Below are 18,873 nucleotides of genomic sequence, written 5' to 3' on the forward strand. Positions count from 1 at the left end.
TGGACTTCAGGGAACACTAAACCTTCTTCCTGGAGGTCAGATGACCTTTCATTGCCTCAAACTGCATATTAAAAATGGAAACATTAACCATCTTTAATCAGAATTGAACTTATGGTGTGCAGGGTGGCAGCCTAAAGAGACACTTTTCCCAAACTCTGGCTTTGCAAATACTACTGTCCAGGACAGTTAGGGAACCAGTTGAAATGCTTTGTAAACTTAACAGCATTTGTAGAAACAGATACTGAAATTATAGACTGTAAGTCTTCTCATAACAATGTCAAATCTAAGAGTAATGCTTACTCAGTTGGGAATTGTAAACGTGACTACTATCAAAACATACTTTCTGCCAGTACTAAGCTGTGCAGAGTTTTATTTATTGCTCCTAGAGGGTTATTCACACCATCAAATTTGGACATCTCACTTAGGTATGATTCAGAGGATCAACACTACATTCCTTAAAGAGTCAACAGAGAGAGATGTAGGCACTTCCCAGGCACAGGGTAATTCTGTGTAATTAGGTCAGATGCCTAATGCTGCATAAAGTATATGGTTTGCATGCTTCCTGCAAGGGCCTTGCTGGTCTTGCTAATTCTATGATAGCTGCCCTAGATGGAATTTCCTTGGGGTGGCAAATATTTCCATTTCTCCTTTTCCTGCCACCACAGTCTCAGCCTGTCAAACCCCATCCTTTCATTTTTGCTTTTTCCTCCTGTGGCCACTCTGTACTTTGCTCTCTTCCCATGGAAGTTGTGAACTTCTGTGTGAAAGTGAGGGTTGTGGGGAGGGTGGTAGTGGTGGGCATGGCACAGGGAGGGACCGGCACAAGCATTGAATACTGGGATTAACTCAGTTGGTTAGACTACAGTGCTGATAGCACCAGGGTTGTAGGTTCATCCCCATATGTACCATTCACTTAAGAGCTGGACTTGATGATCCTTGTGGGTCCCTTACAACACAGAATATTGTGTGATTCTGTGATTAAGGATGCAGACAGCCATGCACAGGTGTGATGAATGTTATGGATGTAAATTGCAGCTGCCCTTAATACATCCTTCAGTCTCCCTGACCAGCTGCCTTGGCTTTCCCTGTTCCCTGCTTTACTGTACCTGTCAGCTCTTGAGAGGCTCTCTTACATGTTGATAAGCTCTGCAGGAAAAGCTAGAGGAGTGATACATATAGTCATAGTCTGATATGTTCAATATATTAGCTGAATCAAATGTCTCTATGTGGCATGAAAGCATGGTGCAGGCACAACGCCTCTATGTATTTTGAACATTTTGATAACTCAGGTAGCACAAACTCAAAAAGTTTGCTCCTCCACAGAAAGTTTAGACAAAAATGGCAAAGATGAGTTTTGAGGTCAAAAATCAACATCTCCACAGACCAACTGTGATTATGTATCTTTGTACAGACTGAAGAAATAAGGTAAAGAAACAGACCATGTTTGGCTAGCTGAGAATGCTGTAGGTCTGATGCTCAGAGATGAAGTTGAGAACACCTGAAAGGGCACAAATGCTTAATTGTATAATTACAAAAGCATAAGCTGTCTGGCTACAGAAGGAACTCCAACTCTAAGAGGGTGGAGAAATTTATCCTTACATATTGTAGACTACTATTCCTTTAAAATTGTTAATACAGCTTCATCAAAAGATACTGCCTGAGGCATGACCAATTTTTAATGCTGTATTTGCATTCACTATGTTTTAAAATAACAGTCTGGGTAAATTAGTCCCATTTGGACAACATCTGCTCTTTCTCAGCTCCTTGGACTCTGCTGTATCAGAAATGAATGTGAATGGAAGATTTTTAAGTTGCCTTAAAAAACCCCCAACATTTTACCCCACTTTAAATAATAAAGTTTATAATGCTTTGCAAGTGTAATTTTAGATTGCAAAGGTTTAGACCATTGCACCATGCGGTCTGGATGAAAAACTGGCTTTGGTTACCAACAGTGTTAAACAGGAAAACAAAACTCCACATGACTCAATGCTTGAAAATTATTTAATCATGGCACACAATAAAATTTTACAATTCAATACAGTATATTTTCTTAAGTTGAGCTCACTTCCATTAAAGCAGTGGTAAAGAAGCAGGACTGGAAGGAGTTTAGGGGCATAGTGGGCCAAATGGCTGCCATGAGTGGCAGCACTACCCTAGGAGCTCTGGGAGCTGGTAGGGTCCCACAGCTCTTGAGTACTGATATTCCCAGTACACCACATGGGGACATGGGAATGTGGTGGTGGTGGCAGTGGTGATGAGAGCTGCGTGATCCTGGAAAGACAAAGCAGTCACAGAGAAATAGTTTGTGAAGGCCTTCAGGAGGCAGGTGAAGGCCCTGCTTCTGTCATTTAGCCATCTCACCCTCAGTTTCTTTGTGTTTAAATATGACTAAACCTTTCCTTGCCTGCACAGCTCAGTTCTACTGCTTTCATCCTCATGCAGTGTTGCAGAGCAGAGCAGCACCTCTGCCCTTCCAGCATGTCATGGCCAGTCCACAGTTGGGCTTTTCTTCTGGAAATGAGTATTTTAGATGGGGTTGGGTATAGCATAGTCAAAGGCCTGGTGACCTCAAGTCTGCAGAAATGAATGCTTGAGTTCCTCACATCTTGGTTTTTTCTTTCATGATTCAGAAAATTCAGCACCAAGTATCAGCAATTGTGGTAACAGCTCTGGGACCTATCTTCTTGGCTTGAACTGAAGAAAATTCAGTGGAAGTTCAGACAAGCACAGACCAGATGCCATGATTTGAACATTAAGAAATTTTGCAACCTTATTTAAAACAAAGACTTCAGATTAAATGAAACACAAGAATAAAGGATCTTTCCTCATCTTCAAGATCAGTCTTGAAGTCTTTTGCACTCTCTCTCTGTGCATAGTTGCTTGTTGTATCATCATCTTGGCAAAAGTTAAACATGAAATCAGGATCATTTAGAGCAGAAGAAAGTTCTGCTTTTACATCCACAGACATGGAGTTCATTCTTGCAGAGGACTTGGACACAGACCACATTGTACATGTGTGTGCAGAGAACAGAGTCCAAGAAAAGGAAATAAAAATCACCAAAATATGCTGGGAGAGTACTTTTGCTCACAGAACTGATAATTCTAGATGATAGTCATTTTGGCTCTCCCTTCAAAGTCTCCAGCAACAGAAAATTGAAATCAAAACAGGAAAGACAAAGGAAGATGAAAGAGAGAAATATTAATGATAGATTGAAAAATGATACACATGAAACAATTTAATCCATGACTGAAGACAAAATGATTGCCAAGTAATATTTTAGTCAATCAATATGTCTCCCTGCCTTTTACACAAATGCCAGTGATTAAAGTGACTCAGTCCTACTTAGATGAAGTAAATTTTCTATTTTAGAGGAGATGAATAACTCCAGGACATGTATTTCCTGAAGATTCAAATGCTTTTCCATGAATCTTAATTTCCATTAAGAAAACAAAGACACTGTCGCGGGTTCGGTTTGTAACCGGGCGGAAACACCAATTTAGTGTAGTGGTTTGGTCCAAAATACTCATTACTGTTTATCTGCTGTGAGATAAGAATTAGGAGAAATGCAAAACAGGCACCAAACTTGAAAGAATATAAAGAAGTTTATTAACAGACCTAAAAGAAGAAAAAAAATTATACCACCTTCAGAACTCTCCTCCTCCCCCCACCTTCCTCCCTTCTCCCACTGACAATGTGAAAAGACAACCCTTAAGATGTTCAGTCTGTTTACCACTTCCATAATAACCTTGTTCAGTCCATTTAGAGAGAGAAGTCTCTTCTTGCTCATGCTATGAAAACATTATCACAACGAGACAGCCGCCCACTTCCAAATATTGTTCAGTCCATTTAGGAAGAGGAGTCTCTCTGCCTGCGTGTGAGTCCTTTCCCCCGACTTGCAGCTTTTCCCGCAACTGCTTTCGAGGGTCCACTCTTGAAGTTTTTTGGGGTACAATTTTAAGGTTGAGCCGTTCAGAAACAAAAACAGAGGCCCTTCTCCTTCCCTGGGAGCAAAGGGTCTTCATCATCTTCATCTTTAGGACTATCTCTGGGAGCATCTCTAGGAACTGAGGTTTTCTCCTTTCCCATTTGGAGCAAAAGTCCTCATCTGGTTCATCTCTAGGGACTGAGGTTTTCTCCTTTCCCCTTTGGAGCAAAAGTCCTCATCTGGTTCATCTCTCCCTGTCCAAACTTCTCATGAAATTACAGCTGCGTCAGCATCTGCCTATCTCAGCGCAGGTGCTTTTGCTCACGAGTTGAACACTCCACCCCCCATATCTTCATGAAATTACAACAGGATACTCTGATATATCATAGCTTCACAACAGAATTTCAGCTTTAAGCATCTCCTCTCTCTCTTCCCTCAGGTTTTCAGCTCTTCACAGCAATAAAAGGGTTAATCTCACCTCGGCCTTGCAGCTTTGCAGCTGGAATGTTGAATTTTTCTTATCGCAGTGGAGAGGGGGGAGAGCCGAGCCGCTCCGGCTGCCCACGGCAAGGCAGTGGGGGGGGTTCCACGGCTGGAACAGGTCCATGGCTCCAGGATGGCCGTGGCCCGGCCCGGCCTGGCCCAGGCAGGGCCTGGCCGGGCCCGCTGGCCCCCACACGGGGCCTGCAGCCACTTGTCCCAGCGCCGGAAACGAGAGAGAGCTTGGAGGGAGAGTTTGCCTATTCTTAAATGTGGATCACAGAGGCGGTCACAACTTTAAGTGGCTTAGAGAATTGTCCATATTCAAACTGGCCAGCTGATAGGTTCTATCAGTTCCCAGAGGAAACTGTAAGCACCCCTTAGCAAGGACGTCCCTTCCGGGACTATGCTTGCTAACCTATGACAGACACAAAAAAGATTTTAAACTTTATTTACAGAGGGCAACATTGGATCATGTGCATGAAGATTTCAAAGTCCTGAAAACACAGCATGAAATCTTTTAGAAATTAAGTCAGACTTGCTAGCTATAGAAAACCAGTGGAAAGAACTCAAAAGAACAAAATGGTGAACAGCTGTTGAGAGAGAGCACTGGGAAGAGAGCAAGTGCCTATTAGAATCCTAGAATCATAGGCTGGTTTGATTTGGAAGGGACCTTAAAGATCATCTGGTTCCAACCCCCCTTCCCTGGACTGGGAGGTCACTCACTAGATCAGGTTGCTCAGGGTCTCATCCAGCCTGGCCTTGAACATTTCCAGAGACGGGGCATCCACAGCCTCTCTGGACAACCTGTTCCAGTGCTTCACCACTCTGACTAAAGAATTTCTTCCATATATCTCATCTAAATTTGCCCTACTACTGTATAAAACAATTGTTCCTTGTCCTCTCACTATCTGCCCATATAAAAAGTCCCTCCAGCTCCTTTAACAAGCCCCCTTAAGGCACTAGAAGGCTGCAAAAAGGTTTCTCCAGAGTCTTCTCTTCTCTAGGCTGAACAGCCCAATTTCTGAAATACTTTTGTGATCTCACTAAGATCACTTCAGATGCCATCCAGGTCTGAGTCTTACACTAAGTTTCTTTAAAGACAGTTTTAAAATAGTCCAAAAGCTATTTCAACTCATAAAGAAATCAATAATTTTTAGTAAATTCTAAGAAATTAATTTTTACCTAAAAACAGTGTCTGGTATTTCTGGGCCTGATCCACTGAAATTTTCACAATAATAGAAATTGTTCTCCCTCCTTACAGTGCAAAGCTCGACACAGCCATAGGTATGGTAGATCCATAATTTACTCCCTTAAGACTAGTGATTGTAATTTGGCAGTTGGACTCTTGGACAAACTGTGAGGACAAAAAGACCATTTTTTTCATCCTTGATAAAGTAGTAATAAAGTTAACACAACCCCACCAGCAGCAAACACTTAAGCCTCTGTGTACAAATACTGGGCAGGTAGGTAACGCATATTTCTGACTGGTCAGGTTGTTTCACTTTCTAAAAACCAGTAATTTGGAAAATGGAAAAATATATTAATAGAAGTTAGCCCTTCCACAATATGTGCCAAAAGTCTCTTTAAATATAGAGCTGAAACTGTTTCTCTTTAATCTTGCTTGTTTTCCACCTTCTTTACTCTTTCCTTCCTTTTCTTTCTTCTGAAAATTGCAGAATTATCACCTGTTGTCATCTCCATGTATGTTCATACTTGTTTGAATGTGAGTCAAACATTAGTCTGTAATTTAATTGAAGGCTGTAAGGTTTATGTTGGGCTGAGTGCTAAGCAGCTGCATGTTGTGCCTGTGGCCTTGAATCAGAAAAAAAAGGGGGCAGTATTTCAAGTGAATATGAAGCCTTTTTTTGTGAAATAAAATTGATGATGAAGGAGGAAGTTAGTCCTCTTCACCTTAACAAAACCCTGTGTTATATATGGGAGGGCTTTGTCCACCTCAGTTTCTCTCTATAACTAGTGACAGAAAAGGTCTAAATTTTTAGCCACTGAGGAACTGATGTATACTGTTCACAGAAAGTCAGGAAGGCAATGTGTTAAAAGAACTTCCACAATTAGAGTTATTCAGAGGCTCCAAATCATGCATTTGATGAACTAGAAATATAGAAATATAATACTGATGACCATGCAAGTATATTATCTGTCTTGTCGTTTAATACCATCAAAGCAAAGTGCCATAATGATCATTTAATCTATCTCATAATACAGATTCTCTGTTTATATTCTTTATTGCTACACTTGACAAAATATAAATACATAATCTTGTTTTTTACCATAAACACTGAAATGGTTTACTGGACCAGCAACTGAATATACCTGCTCATATTGCTGTGGCAAATACACAGATAGCTAAAAAAATTCTTGTATTTTAAGATCTCAGTTCCTCATTAATTCAGAATGCAAAATCCTACTAGAATTTTGCTTTGAGTTGTGATTAGGATCTTAGCTGTAAAGAACAACGTTATTCTTCCAAAAGGGAATGGGAGCATTGTCCCTCCATGAAGAAGTGGGAGAATTCTCACCGAAAATTCAGTCTTTCAATTAACTGCCATAAGAGTATACCTACTGCGACCATGGGTGCTGCTCCCATGGCCCTTTCAGTTCTCAGCAGAAGCACCCTAAGAAAGCTTTCCAGAACAGTGCTCAAATAGAGTATCAATATTTGGAAATCGCTATTACACATCACAGTAGTACACCTTCCTTGGCTGCTCCAAAACCACCATCAGCAGAGGTCATTGCCCACGTACATGCCCAGACAGATGAAGCAGCTTGGAAACGAATGGCAGCCACTGGAAATGAGCTGCCAAGAGCATGGAAAACAGCTACAACAAGCTGGGATTTCAGCATCAGTAATGATCAAACTTGAGTGTAAAGGGTTCATGTTCCAAAGATTGGTGGTATCATGAAATATTATCTATGGAAATGTGTGCTTACCCAAAATGTCCTGGTTTTTAGGTTGCAGGAACCCAACAGTAGATTAAAATAAATATGTTTATATCTTCCGTGTACTAGCCCAGTTATTTTATTACTTGGCAAATTACTGAAACAATTGTGTTTTCTTATTTTGTTTATATAATTATTTCCTAATTGCAAACTATTACTGATGTATTTTAAGAACAATTTGCTTTCTCACTGAATGCTAAAGGCAAATAAACTATTTTGCTTAGACAAAGTTGGAAATTGCTTTATTTCTTCTGCCTTGGGATTTACAGATGTTTCAGTGTTCATCGTGCTTCATTTACAGACATTGGCCTTTAACATATGAATTATTTTAGCCCAAGGACCAAAAAAAAAAGCACACATGCTTCTTGCCAATGTCAGTGCATCCTTGGTTTTGGGGAACAGCCTTGTTTTACAGGAGAAAAAAAAATTAGGAATACGCTGGTACCAGTTAGGAACATATTAGTACAACACTAATTATAAACTGGAATGTGTCAGAATTAAGTGAGTTATGATCTGGCGAGGACCTGCAAACTATAGTCAGATACTTAATAAAGTTTAGACATGCAGCTGTGAATACTTCTGGATCCTTGCCACCTTTTATTAGAGTGGCGCCCAGCAACGCTGCTGTAGTTAAGGGTCTGTCAGCATTTCCATTATAAAATCCCATTTTTTTAGGGCTTTGTAACTTGCCCATTTTAAATCACATCAAGCTGAAACTTGTCATTAAAATTGTCAGGAATAATTTCTTTTAATATGTAAATGTTACTTAGAGTTTCAATCTATCGTTGTTTTGGATTCAGAGAGGTAAAGAAAATAAAGTAAGTGCATGTCCTATGTTACTAGAAACTTTTTTTGCCATACTTAAAAAAAAAAAACAAACCCCAAACCATGTTAAAAAACAACAAAGCAAAGGATTGAGTTTGAAAAATATATATTTTTAGCCCCTTAGGGCTGAATTCTGCTTTTTGTTTCCCACTGAGGCATAAGCAGAGTACAAAAATGGCATTACATTCTAGTTTCTCAACCTACTGTCTTGAAGAATTGTCAAGATGGTTTGAATAAAACACCATCTAATTATCAATTCGGTGCATTGTGGGGTTTTGTATTTCTTTTTTTGTGTTGTTTACATTTTAGATTTTACAGAAGACTTTTCATTTCTTTTCCTAATTTTTTTCTATCAGGGCATCAAGTATTTTAGTCTGATGTTCATACAGCCCCAGAGCAATGGAGATTCACACCACCTGAGGATCTTATATTCAGCTGATTAAAAAAATTCCTTGTCACTCTGACCTCCCTATTTCTACCTTCCTTTATGAAAAGAAAGCAAGGAAAATTATTTGGACAGGTTAGTTTTTTATATCCTTACTTCCCTGTGCAATACAAAGCATGTAACTATGAAAGACGTGCAGTTCTATCCAGGTTTCCTGTCAGCTGAGGTTGCACCTTGGTTTTGCAGTGTGTGCTGTGCAGGTGGTCAGAACAGGAACCAGCCAGTGAATTTTCTTAGGGATCCTTTACTTTCTTTCTTTCCTTCTACTATTCTTTCTTTTCTTCTACTATTCTCCCAATATATGTGAAAAAAATAAGATAAGTTCCTCAGACTGAAGTTTACCACTGGTTTGTGGTGATCACATAACAGGAAAAAAATAATGAGTTTTCAGTCTAGATGAGCCTGAAAATCTAGAGCAGAAATTGAGGGAGAAAGCTCTTGTAGGAATTGAGAATTAATTTTATTATTATTATTATTATTGCTATATTTGATCAGAGGGGCAAAGAGCAGCTTTGTTACCCACTTGGAAACTTCTCAATAACTGTGGAAATTACTCTTTCCAACATACCATAAGTGACAGACAGCTCCACATATTTTCAAGCCATCACCTGGTCTCCCCTTTCCAAGTCATGCAGGCAAACTGAAACCAGTGAGACATAACAGAAGCAGTGATGCCTACATTATAAATATTGGAAGTATATCTGTCAGCCCACATCCAGCCCAACAGTGGCAGCACCAGCCCAGCCAGGGTTGCTGTGCACCAAATCTGCATGTTCTGGACAGTCTCAGGTAAGAACGTGAAGCAAGTTCAGCTACTTGACCTGACTTTCCCTATGGATTTACCTTTATGTCTTGCTCCTGTCTCTTTAGAGATGGCCTCTCATCTCTTTAATAGCAACTCCAGTTTACAATCCTAAATTTATTGTGTCCCTTAGCTCCTCTGTATCCCATGTTTGATATCTGTTCCATGCCCTCAAACTTCTTCTAAGGCTGAGCATGACTGTCCATATCCTGTCTGACAATCAGACAGACTGATCATAAGGGACTGGATTTGGGTTCTAATGGCAAATTCAAGGTCATGTCAGCGGCCTTAGTAAAAGAGTTAGTTGACGTGTTTAGATTTAGTTTGTGAAGGGCTAGCATGAATGCAGGATTGATTCCCACAGATCATCTGATGAGCAATAACTGGTTAATCCACTTGTTACCTGATAGTACACCTGAGGCCTACCTTTGAAAATGCAGTCTCAAGTAACCCCTCCTCCTCCTCCTCTTGCCTTTCCTGCCTACCAGCCCCCCCTTCTGCCTGGCCTCCAAATTCCTGGTGAGGTGAGGACGGTCATTAGTTCCTTCAATGATTCATCAGAAACAGATCAATTGTCTGTAAAACTCTATGGCTTTCTAATAAGCAAAAATAACAACTTGGACAGTATCAAACCTGAAATACTGCAGCACACGGTCACAAGCAGCAGCAGCAGGGCTCTATGCTGGAGTTGTGGTTTTAATGAATCATCATTCCCAGTAACTCAAGTCAATCTAAAATCTCTCCATCAGGATTGTTAAAGTCAGAGATCTCAGCATACCTGGGTGTCTCAAGGAGCAGTAAATTAGCAGCCTTTAAGTGGAACATGACTTCTACAGTTTGCCATCTTGAGTTTCATTAGCCAGTGTTTCTTTTTCATCTCCTTCATTAATTACATTCTCATCTTTTAATTTGCCTCTTTTAATAAGGGGCTCATTCCCACCTTCCCCAGTCCAAATGGAGCAGGTTATTGGCATTTTTGCTCTAGGCGTGAAATCAAGGTGTGGATTTTCAAGGTGCTGAGTGCTAGGTTGTTTTTAAAGCAGTCCAGGAGTACTCATGGGGCAGCACTTGAAAATCAGGCAGGCTTTGTAGAAGGGCCTAAACTATGAAACCGCAAAAGTGACAGCTCTAGTGTCCAGATCCTGGCCATGCCTTAGGGAGTGCTCTGACAGCCAAAGCATACTGACCCAAACAACATGGTTGCCCCCGCTCACTTGATCACCCAGTAGGGAGGGGAGTCCAACAATGCCAAAATCACAGCAAAAGGTACCCCAGTTTGCAGACTATTAAAGCCTGAGGAAAGCCTCTCTTTGGCCTATATAGTATGCTCACTCTTTCTCCTTCAGCCAGAGGGGCATTTTCTTGCCAGGTTCAGAAAGAGCTGATTAAAATTTTTTTTGGCCTGAAATAAAATAAGAACTTAGGCTGGCTTAAGCTGTAACAAATGTGTCTGCATTTTTTCTGTATTCATAATTTACAAAGTAGCTTAAAGTATTAATATCCAAACATTTCTAGCCTCTGAAAAGTTGCTGATAGAAGAATGCTAGAGCAAACTATTGGAAACAGAGTGTTCTTAAAACTGTAATGCTGATTGACCAGGTCAGCAGGAGCAGTTGTGGTAGAAAAGTGTTGCATTGTTGCCGTGGCAGCTGACTCCCGGAATCCTTCCCTTGGAGCACCTCTCCTCACATTCTCTGCTCAGCGCTAGCGTAAAGGACAGGCCCATGGCTGGCACAGCCTTGGGCAGGAGCACAGTGAATCCAAGGACCACAGGGGTAGGCAGGCCGCAGGGGGCTCTGGCCGGCTCACAGGAGCAGAGCCACTTGTGAGGGATGAAGCAGAACCTCTTGTCTGTCTCCAGTCATTCATCTTCAAACAACTGTGTGAGACATTATGCTGTTTTCCTGTCCAGAGCTGCTGCACAAACTGACCTCTCACTAAGGCTGTGACAATTCTGTGGTTCCCAAAAGGGGATTGGTTTGTGGCAATGTGGTGAAATTGAATGCAGGGAATACCTGCTACAGAGGAACCCAGACCTGGGACAGACAGTGTCAGGGGAGTTGGCAGCTGCATTCCAGATCACTGCATGCAGCAGCAAGCTGCAAATACAAGCCAAGTGCCCACGAGTGCCATCAGGGTCAGTCTGTATGGATGCAGCAAGTCAGTAGATGGAGCAAAAAAGTCAGCCTGCAGGAAAGAAAATAGCACAGGAAAGGCCATATTGAGGCAATTTAAAATCCACTCCCTTCCCTAGATATGGTAGAAGAGAAAAAAAAAAACATGATATCTTGAGGAAGGTCTAAAGCACAGAGTGACACAGATGTAGCTATTAGGAAATATTACATGCAAGGGACTGTTCAGACAGGAACACTGTCCCACATGGAAAAATGCAATAAAAGGCAAAAAAGAAGCCACTCTGTGAACCCCAGCTGTTGCTATCAATATCATGGGGAACACTTAACTATCATGAATAGCTAATACTTGTTTAAAATTAACATGGCCAGTTTCATCTGCTACATAAAGTACTTGACTTGGCTTTGTAGAACCATAGGGAAAGGTACAAACAACAAGGCTTACCAGTGCTTAATTCACACAATGAAGAGTTGAAAAAAGAATTTCCTGGATCATATCAGTCATGTCAAAGCCTGGGAAATTAATGGCATTGGAAGGCTCAGTAAAAAAAGTTGGCAAAGCTGAAAATCCTGACACCTTGACTGTGCAAACAGCATGAACCTATAGAAAGACAAGACACTGAGATAAGTTCTGGTGATATTTTCTAGCAATCTGCCCTATATTGATGCTTCCTGGGGAAAGGTGAGAGAAGGTGAGGCAGAAGTCAATAGAATCAATCTTTTATTTGTATCTGAATAATCCTCAGTTTTTCTAGTATTTTAGTCTTTCATGGTTGGATGAAGCTTTAATAAGAGACAGCTTTGTCTCTGCTGTGCAAAAACTTCCCAGGGAAGCAAACAAACAGCTCGAGAGAGACTCAATTCATATTTACATCAGGGCCCACTTAAACAACCTGATTAATGCAAAGGGAGCTAAATAGAAATGAGTGTCACTAGAGGCCTGTAACTATTCACCCATTCTCTTCTGCTGTGTCATGCTGAGTGTCTGTAACAGCAGATAACTAGGTGGGAGATGCCAAGAAGTCAGCCTGGCTTCTCCCATTTAAGGACACTGCACTCAGGGCTCTGTGCTCAGCTGTGATTCCCACTTGCAGCTCTCTACACCACTCTGGTGGTTTAGAGGGACTTTGCTCTTCAAAGCTGTCTCCAGTGATGCCGGCATGTCTAAATGCTGCACTACACCATTATCCCTGGCTGCCAGAGCGTTCCTGCACAACCCAGCACTGCTGGCTTCTCCAAATGTCTGAACATCTCCATCTGGTGCTTGAAGAGCTTAGTGTCTCCAAGGAGGACCACAGTTGCAAGACTGAGCTCATTTGTGTACTGTTTCTGACTGTCATGTAGGTCTGCAGAAAGAGAAACAACAGTGTCACATTCTCGGATGGATCCCATTTAAGGGAAGAATTCAGACTTGTGAGAACAACCACAGCCTGGACATGTGGCTGATTGAAATACAGACATTTTCCATTAGGGGAGACTGGAACTACAAAAGATGGACATGTTTGGTTTTCCTTTCATAGATACTTTATTAGGGATTTAATTTGACTGCATTACATGCTTAGGGCAGGCTGTAGATTTGAAAAAAATTGTTGTTGATTTTTTTAATGTTCACAAATTAAATGAGTGGCTGATTTCGGCCCCAGTTCACTAGTAGCAGAGCAGTAGGTCTGACCCTCTGTTTCCAACCCCTCTGACCTATCCTGGGGATGGGGATCTGGCTGCAACCAGAGAAAAGCAACAAGGAAAAGCACATATTACAGAGTTTTGAGAAAACTCACATCTTTAAGAGCTGATGGTCAGGTAACTGCACATCACTGTCTCCCTTTTCCAGCAGTTGCTACCATGCTTTCCAGGCAGCACAAAGAAGTCTGACCAGGGTCATTGATTCTGGCAAAGGCATTTGAAAGGTGTAGTAGGAACAGCCCCATATCACAACCAGCTCCACCTGCCTTGGCCAGTTTCTTGAAAGTGCAGCTGGAACATTTGGAGGCTTAATAAGCATTCCATCTGCTTCTCAAACCATCTAAGGGGTTTGTCTTGTTTTTTACAGCTTGTAAATTTAAGTGGTATATCTAGTATAAGGACATTACTATCTCTACAAAACTCAGAGCAGATATGAAGAAGCAGAAGGCAGCTATGTGCTCCTCTTGTTGCCTGGTAATCCTTGTATGCCTGAGCTGCTTCACCACCTCACTTTCTAAATTGTGAATGACTACTATGTTGCTGTGATGGCTATGTTTCCTACTGAAACAAACTTTGTTTAAGGTTTAAGAAATAAGAAGGTGGTAACAACAAGTGAAAAGGCCCCTAGATGCATCAGCTGCAACATGTATTGGTGGACTGCCTGTTTAAGAAGTTTGTGGAAGGAGGCATTATTCTATAAAACTTGAGAATGTGAACATCGTTGCCATCTGCAACTGCAGTGACAAGGAAATTGATGCTTTTTTCCCTCATCTGAACATGAGAATAGACTTGTTTGCTTTTGCTGAATGGATGTGGGCTGTTCCCTTCACAGAGTTTGCTTACAAACACATTAAAAAGGTGCTTGAAATATAATCTGGTTCTGGACAGTAACAAGCAAAAAGTTAAAAAGAACATGCTTGCTTATCTATTGTACTCTTGTTTCTGGAAACAGAGCCAAATACACATTTTCAAGAAGTGACAAAACTACATAGTTGCTGTCTGTCTTGAGAAACCCTATGCCAAAGAACAGCCAGCACATGGTAAGTTATAATATAACACCTAACACTGCCACTCACAAAATAAAATTCAGCTCCAAAATACAGACAAACACTAGAATGGTATACAGAAAAGTTGTAAACTACATACTGTCTTCAGTCATCTGCTCTAAGTGCACAGCAAAGACTCAGAAAGGGCTGAGTAAAATGTAAAATGAGAAATTCAGAAAAACTCAATAAGAGTTTTCTTTAAAATAGTTCTAGAAATCTCTTCCAAGTGAGTGAAGTGCAGCTTGATCCAGAAGGCAAGCTATGACCTCAGACATGGAGAATAACAAAAAGCATTTCCTGTATGTTTAAATATCTCAGCTTCTATATCTGCAATACTGATAGGCTTCACCAGGAGTTTGTGGGTGCTCAGCAGGTGCTCAGTTTTCAGGCTTTTGCTTTGTGTGTTTAATTATAAAAGCAGTGGAAGAGTTTTGTATATAGAAGCAGCAGGTCACTCATACTAGAATAACTTAGACCTATAGCTGTTTTAGAATAACTGACAGCTAGGACATAATAGCTCTATGTCAAGCAGCTGATGTGAATGGGCTTGGTTATTGAACAGCATCCTTATACCAGCTGGCAGAAAAAGAAGAGAATTGGCCAGCTACAAAATGATGCAAACACTGAAATAAATGCAGTGCAAATAATAAGGAAATCTGGGATGTCTGCCAGTATAGTACTGGTCGAATTGGCTAGTAAGAACAGAGTTAATCCTTGGGACACTCTTCAGTGACCAGAATTAGTCTGGACCTATGAAGTCCTGAAATATGCATTGTTTCTGCTAAAGCTGTCTTATGGAACAATTACCTAGAGTCCGTGTAATCCACTGACACATTCACTTGTTATATGCTTTTATTACACTCCCCTGCAGATGTTGCTGTTTCCAATTAGAGATGTAACTCCTACCACTAGCTGTTAATAACTATTTTGCCTTGAGACATATCTTATTTGCTAACTGAAAAAGGCAGGTTAATGGTGTCTGCACTATAGTATATTATTAGAAGTGAGTTTGTGAAGTAAACTCCCAGTGACTCTAATCTCAGGAATGCTGACTCCTCCTGAGGTCAGTAATTGGGTATTTTGGAATTTGCCATAGCAGCAGGCCTAAGCCTGTCTTCAGCTTTCTTTGAAATTTGGACCCTGAGGTCAGCAAAATAATTGGTTCATTTGAACTGAACACCAGAAAGTGAAGGGTCCACTTTTCCCATAGTGTCTAACTTCCAATTCACCAAAGAGATTTTGAGATCTTCTCTCTCCTTTAGGTAGGCACTGTTCAATTTCATTTCCACTTTACTCTCCCTGCCTGAAACTTTTGGTTTGTCATGAATCCTAGACAGCAAGTGGAGCAAGGCATGGTTACTCCCTGCATGTACTTCAGAAACACTTTTTGCTTTCACTGCTTGAGCATTTTAACAAGACAAGATCTATTTCTGTTTTTTCTTTACAGTTTTATGTATTTTAAAATTCTTTCTATTGTTCTCAAAGTGTAGCTTTGATTGCCTCAATGGCTTGCTTTTAGCCACCCTATGGCTTTAGTCTCAAGTTCTTTATTTTGATGGGCCTTGGCTATAATTATTAATCAGTAATCTTCCTGTTTATACAGAGTTCGAAATGAAAGCTCCTTATCCATATTCATGGCCCTATGAGTGTTCGCACGTGTTAAATAAATCTTCAGATGTTTAGGGTTTATGATGTCACCAAAACAGTAGAACAAGGCCAGGATAAGTGAAGAGATCAGTGTGTCCGAGAATCACAGAATGGTTTTGTTTGGAAGAGATCTTAAAGATCACAGACCCCTCTACCATGGGCAGGTACGCCTTCCACTAGACCAGGTTGCTCAGAGTTTCATCCAGCCTGGCCTTGAACTCCTCCAAGGATGGGGCACCCACAAATCTGGGCAACCTGTTCCTGTGCCTCATCACCCTCACAGTTAAGAATTTCTTCCTAACATCTAATCTAACCCTACTCTCTTTTAGTTTGAAGCCATTCCCCCTCATGCTATTGCTACATGCTCTTGTAAAAAGTCTTGCTCCATCTTTCTTGGAGGCTCCCTTCAGGTCCTGGAAGGCTGCACTTAGGTCACCCCAAAGCCTTCTCTTCCCCAGGCTAAACAATCCCAGTTCTTTCCTCAAAGGAGAGGTATTCCATCCCTCTGCTCATCTTGGTGACCCTCCTCTGTACACACTCTCACAGGTCCATGTCTTTCCTGTGCTGGGACCCCAGAGCTGGATGCAGTGTTCCAGGTGGGGTCTCACTAGGGCAGAGCAGAGGGGCAGAATCCCCTCCCTCCCCTGCTGCCCACACTGCTTTGGATGCAGCCCAGGACACGTTTGTCTCTCTGGGCTGTGAGTGCCCATGGCTGGGTCATGTCCAGCCTCTCACCCACCAGCACCCCCAAGTCCTTCTCCCCAGGGCTGCTCTCCATCAGCCCCCAGCCTGTGCTGGTACTGGGGGTTGCCTCAATCCAGGTGCAGCCCTTACATTTGGTCTTGTTAAACCTCATGAGGTTCCCAATGGCCTCACTTCTCCAGCTTGTCCAGGTCCTTCTGGATGACATCTCTTCTTTCAGGCATGTATCTTTCCCTAATGAAAACACTAAACAATTGAGTTTGCTTTGAACAACACAGCCTAAGCAAGCCATAATAATCCTTTGTCTCAAATGGAAAAAAAAGAGAGAAAGTGCAGGATTAACACTACAGAGGAAAAAAACACACAGCAGTTTGGCTACTACTTCTGCAAAACTTAAAATACATGATCTTCCCATCAGTAATTCAGTGCACATGGCTGCTTTGCAGTTTCAAACATGTAACAACTGAATAAAAAGCACCAAGTATGTATGGTTCTTTCCAAAGTTCTTCTAAGGAAGAAAAGTGACACATTAGATCTAGGTAGTATTATGATTACCAGTACTCTGGAGCAAAGATACTCACAATATGGAGCGTTATTAACAGATGTCAGATCAGATTACCACTTACACCCAGGCTGTGCTTGAAAAGCATTGAAAAGCGTCAGGAAAGATGTTTGAGTCCTGGATCCTGAATATCAGCCTTGATGTGGGTTAAATGAGAATGCTAGTTTATGCACATTGTTTGGACTAATGTTAATAATGTGATGATAATAATAATAGCTTATTTTTATAGGGACAAATTTTGAAATTCTGGCATGATTTTTGCTAAGAACTGTTTGAAGAAAAAGTCTCCATTTGTGTTTCGTGCCTTATATAAAAAAACAACCTTAGTTATTTTCACTCATTTCCCCCCCTCCTTTTTTTTTCTTTTTTTGCCTTACGGTGATTTTCATGATTAGTGTAAGCTTTGTACACTATAAATGCTTCTCTGCTGAAAGGAATAAAAAATGTTTTTGCAAGTGGGAATGCCATGAGCAGGGATAGAGACTAGAATTTTTCCCATATTTTTCTCATTTGCCATTGTTTTTTGTTTGCTTGTTTGGTTGGTTTTGTTCCTTGTGCTACTTATGACTTGAGATTGCATTTTCCAAGAAGTTCTGGAAGTTTTATTCCTGCCAGTTCTGTTCTGGTCAACAATGGAGTCTGAATCAAGACTGAGGATTCTCTGCAGTCTTCACCACCCCCACTTTATATGCCTTGTGATGATGACAATGTCTATTTTGAATTGTTAGGCACCTCAAATTATACAAAATAAAAAGCTAAAGTTATGGAGCCTTTGCATTCTTCTTAGGTTATTTTAGGAAGGATATTAAAAAACAGCCTATACCTAAAAAAAGTATGTTCTTCTAAACATCATTACACTTAATAAAGAAAGGTATTGCAATGTACCCGTATTAACAATTGCTTTCTCTGTCACTATGATTCCTGGCTCTTTATATTCTACTGTGCATTTCTTCTTTGAAGCCTAGTAATTTGGTCAAAAAGAAGGAGCCAGATTGTGGATCTATGAAGAAGAAAGCAACCCCACAACAGGTGGGGTTTTCACAGGAATGCCTATAAAATCCTCACTGCTAAAAGCAACAACAGGATAACCAAATTGCACAGAGCTGGAGATTTGTTATGGCAGTCAGCTTTCTGTCAATACAACAGGGAATTGGCTGCATAATAGAAACAAAAATCCAGAGAACGTTTGTTAGGCACCAAATTTCCAATTTACTGTTTCTACCACGGTAGTAACCTGTGGACTCTGACTCTGAAACTGAACTGCATCTGGCACAATTTAGGTGGACTGGGTGTTGTTACCACATACTGCTCCCATGCCAGTACAGAAATCAGGCTGGCTCACGTCACACAAATTAAGTGGAGGCTGATCGATTTTATGCTGTCCGACAGTTCCACAGGGTTGCTTTGACAGCCTGGGATTGCTATGGAAGAATAGAGCCTGAAAACATCCATCTCTCTAAGACAAGTTCTCACTGTGGATGAGAACAATCATCCCCCATCACTGTGGATGATTGGGGAGACGCTGATAAGGTGACAGTACCACAGAGAGACAACATTCTGGGGTCAGAGCTAACAGTTTTCTGCTGCTTTTTGTGCCTTGGGATCTTCATAAATCAGCCAAAGGGGAGGCAGGATCTGCCTCACAGGAGGAATGACCACTGA

Source organism: Corvus kubaryi, unplaced genomic scaffold (genome assembly GCF_017639235.1).
Source record: "Corvus kubaryi isolate FWS band 111438036 unplaced genomic scaffold, C.kubaryi_AGA036_p1.0 37357, whole genome shotgun sequence".
Classification (NCBI taxonomy): domain Eukaryota; kingdom Metazoa; phylum Chordata; class Aves; order Passeriformes; family Corvidae; genus Corvus; species Corvus kubaryi.